We start from the raw sequence: 12753 nt of genomic DNA, 5'->3' as shown, positions 1-12753 counted from the left end.
GACCTGTGTGAGAAATTTTACGTCTTCGTTGATTTGGTAAGGAACTAAATGGGGATATGAGGATTCATGAAAGCTATTTTTATAAAATTTAAACTCTAATCGTATCACATTTTTGAGGGGGCCACCGAAGAGCAACCCCACCTAGCACGAAGGAACAAACTACACTTGATAACTTTAGACCCTTTCAAACAATAGAGCCCTCTAGAAAAAATGCATATTGGTACAGAAAAAGAATAAAAAATAGCATTACATTTTACACTTATAAAATTTTGAAACATTAAAAATACATAAAATACATTGAATGGGTGTTAACTTTTTACAATAGGTGAGAGCGAGCACATGCAACGCTTTTACAGTGATTAATTATATTAATGACAATCAATATAATTTCAATTTTCAAATTACTCAAATATTCATTCAAAACTGTCATTAATCTCATATGATAATAAATGTCTAAAATTACTCAAAACATCAAGTCTAATAAATATCCTTAGCCTTCTGGTCAAACAAGAATAATACGAAACGAATTTATCATTTATTTCATTCGAAACACATCAAATGTTTGTATTTTAGATTGGATTTCAAGTGAAGATACAATTGAAAGTTTCTATGCTTAAGGAACCGACTGGAAAAATTCAGAATACTTCATCAAATTTTCACATTGACATTGCGTCAAATCTCAACATCGATTGTTTTCCCTCTAGACAAAAATTCGATATCCTCATTTCTCATTTTCTAACTAGAATGTATCCATCTAAAGTCACACTACTCAGATTTCCTTTATCGTGAACTCCTTTATGAGGAGTTTGAAAAAAATATTCCATCTCCAGCTTTTACAGTATGAAAGAAATACATTTCGAGTTTGAAATGGGAATTTAGCCTTTATCATATTCATGGGCTTTTTTTCTTTTTAAGAAAAAAAAATTATCGCAAGTTTCAGTTTCTTACATTTTATCCAAGACAAGTACTGATTTAATTTTTTTTTATATATTTTCATTTTTTGCACTTATTCCCGATGCCATGTTTAAATTAAAGATAATTTATGGCAAATCAACTAATGAATTATTGTATAACTACAAATTCATACAAATTCATCGACCTTGCAACACTGAAGACAAACGTAAACGTTTTGAGGCAATAAATCACCAAATTTGGCATCAGATTCAAGACAGTTAAGATCTAGAAATTTGATTTTAAAATAAAATGAATTTAATAATAAAATTATAAGATAATTTTTAATAATAGTATTTTAATTTAATCTAAAAATTGATGAAAATTTGCAGAAATCACAACCGTTTACTCAATTTACGTAAGCTTGACGACGACTTCAATATCATATTCTTAGATCTAATTTTCTTTGACTTTCCGCCAAGCATGACAAAATCATGCCAAATGGCCAAAAATTCATCGAAAGTCCGCCTTCTTGTATGGCTACAAGAATTATCATTAAAAGGCTTTTAGGATTACAAAAAAATTGCCAAACCATATTTAGCAAAAAACTGCCAAAAAAAAAAAAGTTCAACTTTGGCAAACAAAAATTTTTTAAACAAAAAAATTTTCCTTTTTTAATTTATAATTATTATTCATTATTCGTTCACCTTACAAAATAATTAAATTTTATTCAAGTTTATTTGATTAAATTTAAAAATATCCGGCCGTCAATTTCGTGAAAGATTTTGATATAATTCTAATCTGATATGCCCCTTGTTTCGCCAAGGACGCTAACAATGCCAAGATGGTTGACCAGATAAACAGTTCTTTAAAACAGTTATAGTTATCTGCTTTTTTTTTATTATTAAAATTTCGAAACTTTATTGATCATGATAGTTTTATCTAAGAAGACTTCGTTTTGAACCTTTATGGGACCTGTTGTTGAATCTCGTTCAAACGGTGAAATAAAGAATTTTTGCAAACTATCTGAGCCGGTCTGCGTTTGGCCAATAAAATTGGAATACGGGTTGCTTTGGGTATCTGAAGAAGGTACCAAGTGCGCGATGCCTTTGGCATCTGAAGAAGGACAGGACAGAAATTCTTAACCTAAAAGTCATTTTAAGGATTCGCAAGAAACGCCGATTTATACCGAGAAATCCACAAAAAGAACAACAAATTGCGAATAATTCCGTTAGAATAACAATATAATAATAAAATTAAAAATTACGAAATCAAGGCAAATGATTCCGAAAAGCTCGAGCAGACGTTTTTAATTTTTTTTTCTTTTCTGTTTCGAAAACAAATTCGTGAATAGATTATTTTAATTCATTTATTTTAATTCAATAATAATTGGAAAAATTGTTATTTGTTCAGTTAAAATAATTATAGAATGTTTTATTAGAAATAATAATTCTTTTGACTATAATGCTCAATTTATCTAAATTCTTTAATTGATGTTTATTTGGCGACTATTTGTAATTTTTATTTCTCACAAAACTGTTTAGTAGATGTACAACTCAACAAGCAAAAAAAGAAATAGTAAACAAATCAGCATTAAGGTTACTAGGAGAAATACTTCGCTCGCTTGTTTGTATTATCATATTGGCGACAAACTCAGTGGTCCCTAAACTAGAATTCAATCAAAATCTGCTAATCTTATGGTTGATCAGAACCTTGCTTTTTAAGTATGGCCATCCAGATGCCTTAATGGTGTTAATCGAGTAAAATCTAAAACCAAATTGGTGAGTTATCACTTCAAACATTTAGTTAGTTTAGGTAGCATATTTTGAAGCCTACCCAATCAGAAATGCAAAATTATTTTACAAACTATGGCAATTTTTTTCGTTTCGGAAAGGCCATAAAAATGCAACAAACAATCGCCAAATGCCAGTAATAATTTTTTTAATTACAGAAAACTTATCACACTGTACACGAGTTTGAATGCTTATGGCATATGGGAGAAAAGACAACTTCTTCGGAGAGTGCGTTTTTGGTTTAATTTGGCTAAAAAAAATTTCCCATTCCAAAGCCAGAAAAGTAGCTTTTGTTTTTACTTATATTTTCATTCAATTTCATATGTAAAAAGATTTACTTAAACAAACAATCGTTTCTTACTTCTCTGCCGGTGTTTTCGTTGCTTTCGCTTTCAGACATCTTTGAATAAATATTAAATAGCGATATCTAATATGCATTACTTCTCACGCGCCTTGTTTAAATAATAAAAAAACATTATTTTGAGAAGAAAAAAAATTCTGCTGATGTTTTGAAATGGTATTGAGATGTTTGCTGAAAGACAAATTGGTTTGGATTTCAATGTCTCATCATTTCCTTAAATAATATTTTCCTTAAAGATTATTAAGAGTGATAGTTCCACAATCGGGTTAAATTTAAAATAAAACTTTCACGAACTGATAGAATGGCAATGTTTGTCCACATACAAAATGACATGAATCGAAAAGCATTAATGTTATTAAGTAATAAAATCAACTTTATTCTTGATTGAAGAATTTTGTGATCCCTATCTATTTTTATGTTTCTATGTTTTCTTTTGTGAAAAAAATCTAACCATATATAAGGTTTATCATAAAAGAGAGGGACCATTGCAAAAGAACGATTAAAGAGAATATTGTCAAATTTTTACCATGGAATAGACGTGCTCTTCACTTTTTTCTTTTGTCCATCTGATTTACATTCCACTCTTATCAAAATGGCGTCAACGGAAGAACTATTCTGTTCTTCTTCCGTTTCCCATGAATTCGAATGTGTCACTTCTGTTCAATGTCAATTTTGGATGAACCTAAAGAACAGAGTGAAGATGTTGAGACAGTCAAAGTTATAATCACAGATACTGTGTCGTACGTGGCAGTCTAAATATTGAACAAAACTTGAAAAGAATTGGAATACCACTTTGACATCTTAGAGCTATTAAGGGCTCACATTGAAATGTACTAATAACTGGTTTCCTCAAAAACTTTATAATTTTTTTTACAATATATATAATGTTAGAAATCTGTGATGCGGCTTCCCAGCATAGTGGGTTCCATAGAAGGTCCCAGAGCTTGGCGACAAACTTGGCGACCATTTGGCGATGAATTTGGCGCCAAAGTCGCCAAAATAGATTATACCCGAAACATCGAGAATTTTCCCGATCCGTCCAGTAGGAACCGAGTTACGCCTCGAACGTTCCTGATTGATTGAGAGGCGTCTAGCCCCGCCTCCTAAGACCTATAAAAGGAGCTGCAGCTGCCGGGGAGTAGTGGTGAATTGAGTGGTGAACCAGATCGGGGAGTTGTAGTCGGAAGCGACAGAGTGAAGAGCAGTTTGAATCGACGGTGAAGAACTCGTCTTCCAGGGACTAGCGGAGCACCGACGGAGTCGAGCTGCTGTGTATGCTGTAGTTGCTGCACGTCTCGGCTGAAGATAATCGTCTTCTGTGCTGTATATAGTTGTCGTCTTTGTGCTGTCCTGTGTGTCTTTGTGTAAATAAACGTCGTTGTTTTATTTTCTACTGCTTCCTGGTGATTGAGTGTTCTCCACACCATATAACTCCCACTAGCCAAATGAACCCCCGGAAATTTCGTAACAATGATATTACTTTTAAAAATCACAACCAAACAACACGACTACATGCTCTCTTTTTAGAGTAAATATGAGCAAGACAACTTCTTAGCGTAATTCATGATGTTCTACAATTTTATAGTGGCCTATTAATCAATATATTTTAGTTTAAATTCCAAATTTCATCGCTAAGTGGCGCTGTTAGTACATAGACACTTTAACGATACATCATTTTTACGATTATTGCTGTTAATATATAATTCAAAATACAATAGCACCCAACAGAACATTTTTAAAGCTTTCATTGCAAATCAATTGACGCACTTTTAAATTTTTTAGGCCAAATAAGCAACATTCAATCAAAATATTCTAATTCGATTTTTTTTCAAAAGACATGCTCTTACTTTTACTTTTTATGAAATTAGTATCACTTTTTATGGATCTCTTTACTACGGAAGTGAAACTGAAAAATGATTGCTCTAAAAGTTCCTAAAAAATCAATATTTATATATTCGAATAAAACAAATTAATATAATAATACTAATAAAATAGGGTTACTCTTAATATTATTTGCAGATTCCTTTTCTTAATTCTTACCATAATGAAAGATATTTGTTTACAAAAGGGCAACTATTACACTCTTTTAAATAAATTCATCTTAAAATGATTTAAACAGATACAACGGAAAAAGAACCCTAATTACTTTTTATAAGAACCCTAATTACTTTTCTCATGATTCCACAAAAAAAGAAAAAAAAAAAAAAAAAAGGCTGAGAGCCTTAATTACTTTTCTCATGACTAAACAAGAAAGAAGCTGAATTTCAAATCGACTTTTAAATTCTACTATAAAAATTCTGTATAAGTTTTTTTTTAATTCTTTTTGAACAAAATATACTTTTTCAAAATTCTATTTAGACTCTAGGGTGTGTTTCTAATATATAAAGTGAAACATTTTTTTTTTTCTCTATTTCATCCGTTTCATAAAATTTTTCTCCTGTAACAAAATCAACATAAATTTTCTCAAAGATAAAAAAAAATGTGACTAAAAACATTTTTGTTTATAAAAGTTTGAAAGAAAACCATCCTCATACCGATATATAATAGGAAATTAATTCGTTAAAAAAAACGAAAGAAATTAAATCACCAACCCAGCTGACATCATCATCATGAAGTAAAATTATTTTTTTACATCTTTTAGCTTGCTTGGATAAAAAAAACTTTACAAAAAATGGTTAACATGTAAAATATAAAATCCTAATTCATTTCTCTGTAGCTGGCGACATCAAATTTAAACAAATATATTCGCATAAAGTTTAGTCTTTCTCCTTTCTTTTTTGAATTATAAATATAGTTTAAAACAAATTCGATTTTTGTTGCTGTGTTTGTTCAGCAATCACAAACTCGATTTTTAAAACTCTTTTACACATGAATTTCTGGTATCTAGAAATCATCTTTTAACCTGCAGCATAAACAAGTAATATATATAAAACAATTTTTAATTCATTTCTTACTTAGGTCAACAAAAATTTTTTATTTTAGTTATATAAATTTTTTTAATTGAATTCCTACTTATTTTCTTATATTATTTATATATATCTTATATTATTTATGATCGGGTGTCGCGTCAGTAATCTCAGAGCTTGGAGACAAACTTGGCGACATGTCGATGGAGTTGGCGACCAAATAGAAATTACTGGACAAATTTAATTAATTAATATTTGAAAAAACATGTATTAACATCAAGTATCATCCACTACAAGTTAAAAAAAAATGTATTTGAACTTGAGTGGATGAATAAAAAGTATTTTATTAACGATTGAAAATTTGAACAAGATATATATGTACATAGAAAGAGTGTGAACTAATAGTAGGAATTGAAAAACAAATCTATAAGCAATTAAAACAAACATTTAACTGTTTAACCGGATATATAAGTTCATCGAAAAACTACAAATCATAAAATTAAAACAATTTTTATAAAGTAAGTATTTCCCGAGTCAAAATCTATTAAAAGGAAGATACATTGTATTTAGAGCTATCCAATGTTGCTACATCTAAAGCAGAAATGAACTTAAACTAATTAGAAATAAATATTGTTTAACTTGCAAAAAAGGAGTAAAATAGAATAAAATCAGAAGAACAGATGAATCCGGCCTGAAGGCAAGGGTTCAAACCAAAGATTCTTTTCTATAATGGATCTAACTTTCATCCAAGTATTGACCTCCTTGTTCATTTCTATTAATTCTTGTCTTCAAAAATCTCAATTTTGGGGTATTTTCGGGTCTCAATGGGTCAATTTTTGACAAAAGTCAGACTCCTCACAGTAAAGAATCCCTGCTTTGAATCTCTGCTTCAGGATGTCTCTTGATTAAGTCTTCAGGCCGGATTCATTTTTCCTTCTTTCTTATTCCATTTTATTCTCTTTAATTTTTTTAATTTAATTTAATTTGCAAGTTAAACTTAATATTTATTTCTAGTTCCTTGGAAGATGTGTTTTCTTTTCTACCTTGATTTAACATTCAGATTGGCTTACTTTCTATGGTATGAACAAAATTGCTGAAGAAAATAGAAGGAAATTAGAAATACGTAGCAGCGCAAGGGGTGTAAATATTGCGATCCCGTCTTTTAGTACTAAGAACATGAAAAATGAGAAACATTAAATGTGTTTTCTTATTAATAATAAAAAAATATATAAGGAAATATAAGTTAAATACGAAAAAACTGTAAAGAACACCGTGCATACACACAGTAACACACACTTGATGCTGTATTAATATAAATAATGCAATGAAAATCAAAATTGAATTAGTAAAGAAAGATTTACATTTTGTAGTATAGAATATTTTATCAGTACAGAAACATTTACATTCTGTAAGATTTCTAAAACTGGAATATTAGACAGAAATACGTTGACACTATCGCCAGGACAACACAGTCATATATGCAACTATCCGGTAACTTTCTAAAAATTATGAAGAAAATTCACTAATCCGAAAAATCTGACAGCCAGTTCCAATTTCAAATCCTTATCGTTTATTTTAGATTGTTTTGCAAAATGTTACATAATATACACCGGTTCACTGAACGCTATGGAATTCCCATCATTTTTACAAGCTTGCAACCCTCCCTTACTTTTCAACATTTTAAACTTAAATGACAAACTTATTTGGAAGAGCTTTCAAATTATCCTATGTTAGGGAATGTTCTTATGCGAGAATTTTGGGAAATAAAGAGACTGATATGGCTTCTAAATTGGCTACTACTTTCTTATCAAAGAAAATTCCTCTTTCAGGTTACAAGAAATATATGTCATATTTTGCATTCCAAATGGCAAACTAAATAGGATGCACAGATTCGTAATAAGTTTCATACAATTCAGCCTACAATAGATCTCTAGCCCACTTTCACCAACAGAAAACTGGACACCATTTTAACTATACTGAGAATTGGTCACCCTCCATTCAACCACTGACATTTATTTATGGGGGAACCAACACCATTTAACTCAATTTGTAACAGTCCTATGTCTGCTTTACATATTCTTGTAGAATGTTCACTGTTTTCTTTGCAACATCTTACATTTTTTTCAAAAATCTCATCTGATTTGGGCGAGTTGTTTTCTAGAACTCCGCATGTTAATCTTTTCAGTTTTTTTTTTTTTAATATTGGTTTTTATAATCATATAAAAACATTAGTCACGCTTTTTAATACTGTACCATACTTTACATCTCACATTTTGCGTTTTTTCATGACTCACATTTTTACGCTTTTAGACATCTGGATTTTGTATACATTCCATGTTCTGATTTTATTATAAATTGATAGAAATATTTTAATTCCATGATTGTGGCGCAGCTTAGCCAATGATGACTTTTGTGCCATAAAACTAACTCAAACTCCAATTCCATTTATCCTCTCAAGCTGCTGATTTTATAGAAATAGAAAAGTGCTTTTCTTTTCCTTGAAAGAAAACACTTTCAGACCATTCGAAGAAGAAATCTGTAATAAATCGGTGTCTGGCCACGGTGTCATCCAATTTTTTTTCTCATTAATTAAAGGTCTGATGACTTCGAAGTATTTCGACGGAAAATCCAAGCTCCAATAAAATCTCTCGGGTATTTTTAATTTACTCCCTCTTTGCTAGAATGATTAAAAGAGCTGATATTCTTACTAAAAAAGAACAAAGATCTGGAGAGTAAAAAAAAGAACCGGTAACAAAAGTTTTAATTCATTTCACAGAATTTTAACACATTTAATTTTTCCGTATACTTAGCAACATCTGAAGTAATTAATGAGGCCTTCTGCAAGAAACAACTTAAGGTAGAAAATAAATGCTATTATTTCTTGCAAATGGCTTGTAATTAAGACATCTGCAAAAGGAATAAATTTAATGAAAGCATTGTTTAAAGATTCACGTTTATGATAGGTTACATGCTGAAAAGCAGAATATTTTTATTTTCATTATTTCGGATATTTTATTTATAATTCATAATTATAAATGTTATGGAAATTTACAACCAGACAACAAGATGCAATGGAAATCAAAATTTAATTAATAGATATTGAAGTTTTGAAAAAGAATAAATACTGTAAATTTTAGTCAAAAACATAAAAAGAGATAAAATTCCAAATATCTAAAACATTAAAAAATGAGTGAAAATTCAATAATAAAATTTAATTTTACCAAAACGATAAACGAATTGAACTAAAAAAATATAAAAATACAAACTTTTTCTCAATTTTCTTTTTGTGATGGATTGACAACAACAAAGTTGAAAAACTCTTTTTAACTCATTAACAATTTGATTGCAAATTCTTTATTTTTACTAAATTTGCATTGTTAACTGAATCATTAATATTTCTACTTCACCGTCATCTTAACTGCGACTGTACTATAGAACGTTTTACTTTCTCCAACTTCGTTTGTTTTTGCACACGCCCAGTGTTTTTCGGCAAATAATTAAAATAAATATTTTGTTATAGTTAAGACGATGGAGACGCAGTTTTCTAAAAGAAGTTTATTTCTTATTATGTACTAAATTTTAAGAAGCTAACATCAATATTTAATATTGAGATTATAAATAATCGAACATTATATTTTCTATTCTCGTTAATTCGTTTTCGTTTTATGGCACAAAAGCCATTGGCCATGTCAGTTTAAGTTTAGATATTTTAATTTTTATCATCCATAGAGTTTTGATAAAAATAGAATTCAAAAAATTTAAATCAAAAACAAGGTTTCCTTATCAAATTATAATATCAGTTATTTTGAGTTTCAAAGCCATGTTTATTTCGAAAGTAAAAACAGGCTCGTTGAGGACATTTTTTTTTTCCACTTCTGTTTCGAATCGTAATCTGTATAACATGATTCACCGCACGCTGTGTTTTGAGGCAGTGAAGTATTTTTATTTCGGCAGAAAAGGGCAACTTAATCGTCTGTTGCTTTCATCGTATTCTCCAAATCGCGCATTCCTGTTTTACTCGTGAAGTTCATAATTAGCTTTAAACATATAAAGCTAGTTTTTTTACTAAAAGTTTTACTGTTTTAATATGATAAAGTTTTTACATTGATATAGAATTGATAAAATACGCGATACGAAATTCATTCAAAAAATTTTTCAGGATTTATATGGTTAGATCCAAAACCATCAAATTTCTCACGTATTAGTATTCAAAATTATTCATATTTTCTTAATTTTACATTGAGTTCTAATTCATTAATGGAAATATTAATGTTCTTCCAAACTAACCGAGGAACAAGCATTTTACATCACTTTAAAATTAAAATAAAAAATATTAGCCTTTCAGCGATATGAACTTTATTCTCTTCCAAATTTTTCTTTAGTATCAATGTGTTTTTTTTTTTGTTTTTGTTTTTTTTATAGTTTTGAATGCAATTTTGTAACAGTGTTTTTCCTTTATAATAACAGCGTCCAACATAATAGCAAGATTGTAAGAATATTTAATAATAAATATTTTAATAGCTCTCTCTTGACAATGAATAAATAAATATCAGATTTTTCATATTATTACTCATTAAACTTTAAATAATATTTTAATATATATAAAAATTTTAGATGTTTCTTTAATATGGTAACCTCAAAGTTGGCATCCTTTTTTTAGTAGATTCCTTATCGAGAATCTACTTAATGTGATTGTTCACATGACACGAATCGGGAGAGGGGACTTTAGCAGATAGTCGATGATCATAATCTCTATAGCCAAACCCACCACCATCACTTCAAAAGTTGGTGTATATTATATATATATAATTTAAATCCTAATTAATCTCTTAATTTTTAGCTTTATTTAGCCCATATTAACTTCATGTTAAGTCAACTATCTAACTCTCCGACCCGCCACGAAGACACATGGATTTAAACCATAAAAACTGAATGACCGGACCGCCGCAACAGCAACATTGGCGGCAACTGTGGTTGAGTCTTAAGGCCCGTCACCGGCCACGGTACAACCCTCCCCGAAGGAAATACGTCCCGTCATCGATGGGAGGAGTCAGATCCCAAATCTATTAGTGTACCCTCCAGGGTGGAGAGATCCAACTCCATGCCGGAAGCATCTCATCCTCATTTCGAGATGCTCTCTGGGGGGGGGGGGTTAACTTCATGTTCAAATAGTCTCTTATTTCCTGATCCAACCCCCCACCCCTTTTTTTTTTAATTAATGCTACACGCGCTCTGTAAAAATTTCTGCTTTTGCAAATTTTTACATTCCGAGTCATGGGATAAAAATACTGAACACTTAGCAAATTCTTTTAAAAATATCTAGATTTCCCTTTCCTAAATCGACACATATCGAAGAAATCCCTATAAAAATTTCATAGTATAAAATCACTGAGGGAAACAATTCGGTTTCTGTTGCTCTTGTGTTGAGATGTAGACTGACAAATTTCTTACCCCTTATTCTTTGTACATAATAGACCTCCTGGGATGGAATAAATCGAGTTTAAAAATTCGTGTCTTCTCTTCGGCCATACTATTGCTTAAAAAAGCTGCTTACGTTTGCACACATATATTATATATATGAGCTTATAGAACTTTGCCATGTTATCTTATTACCGCTCCAATTGAGGTAATTTTCATTCAATTTTAACCTCCATGGAAAATGTTGTAGATGAGTCAAAATTTTGGATGAGTTTGTAAATGGGACATCGGATTCAAAGGGCGTGAGAATAAACGTGAAAAAGAAATTTTATTTCAACATAACTTTGTACGACTGTTGGATATTGCGTATGTTTTTATGAAAATAAACTCACGTTATTTTAAGGAATTCAAAAACTTTCAACCCTAACGCGCGAATTCAAAATGAAGGAGGTTATATTATTAATATTATTGCACATTGCAAAAGAAAAAGATCTTAACAGAAACCAACAACCATAACTTGTATAAGTTTAGCATAAAAGTAAATTTTGCAGAGGGGGGGGTCATTTATCCTTTTGCTTACATATTTGGCTCTTTGAGACAACTAAAGTTTCCATGCATAATGTTTTTAAATGCTTTCTCATTGATTAGCATACAAATAAGCAACATTTGAGCCCTTTTAAACATTTAGCCTTTAAAAAAACATATTTTCACACAACCCTATCAGAACCGATTTCAGACTCAACAATAATCGTAATGTCAATAAGTAGGTAAACTAAATTTTTTTTTATAGATATAATTGTTTTTCTGAAAGAAAAAAAGAGGCAACACAAATATTTTTAGTGAAATTTCTTTTCCAAAACTTCAACGCAATTTAAATTTCGTTAAGAATAAGAACATATGGGAAAAAAAATGAAGTGGCTGTAAATACTGTCTGCTAGATTTCAATTATTTTTCGTTTTTGATTTAATGAAAAGCATTTCAAAATGCAATATAGAATTTTCTCTGTTTAATTAATATCTCACTTCAAAAAAAAAAGTCATCTCTTTTTTTCTTTTTTTTTTCCGAAAATTCTTTTTCTGGTGGTTTCGTAGTTCCTTAGCTTTGATTCATGTATTCAATAAGAAAAAGGGACATATTTCATCCGTCGCGACGCTTATAAAAGGACCTCATGCCAATGTTCATTTTGAAAACGGATCATCTCTGGGGGCGTAGCTCTCATCTGCTCCATTATGCATACGCTGACTATCTGAATTTGGCGGAATCTTTTATAAATTCAAACAAATTCAAAGTAAAAAATGTAACGCATCGAGATGCAGTAAAGTTTTAAATTTAGTGGTCACACATGTTTAAAAATCTCTCTATTCGAAGCTAAGGAAAGCAGTTT

The sequence above is a fragment of the Argiope bruennichi genome, chromosome 9 (assembly GCF_947563725.1).
Source record: "Argiope bruennichi chromosome 9, qqArgBrue1.1, whole genome shotgun sequence".
Lineage (NCBI taxonomy): Eukaryota > Metazoa > Arthropoda > Arachnida > Araneae > Araneidae > Argiope > Argiope bruennichi.
Note: the sequence above shows the minus strand (reverse complement) of the source record.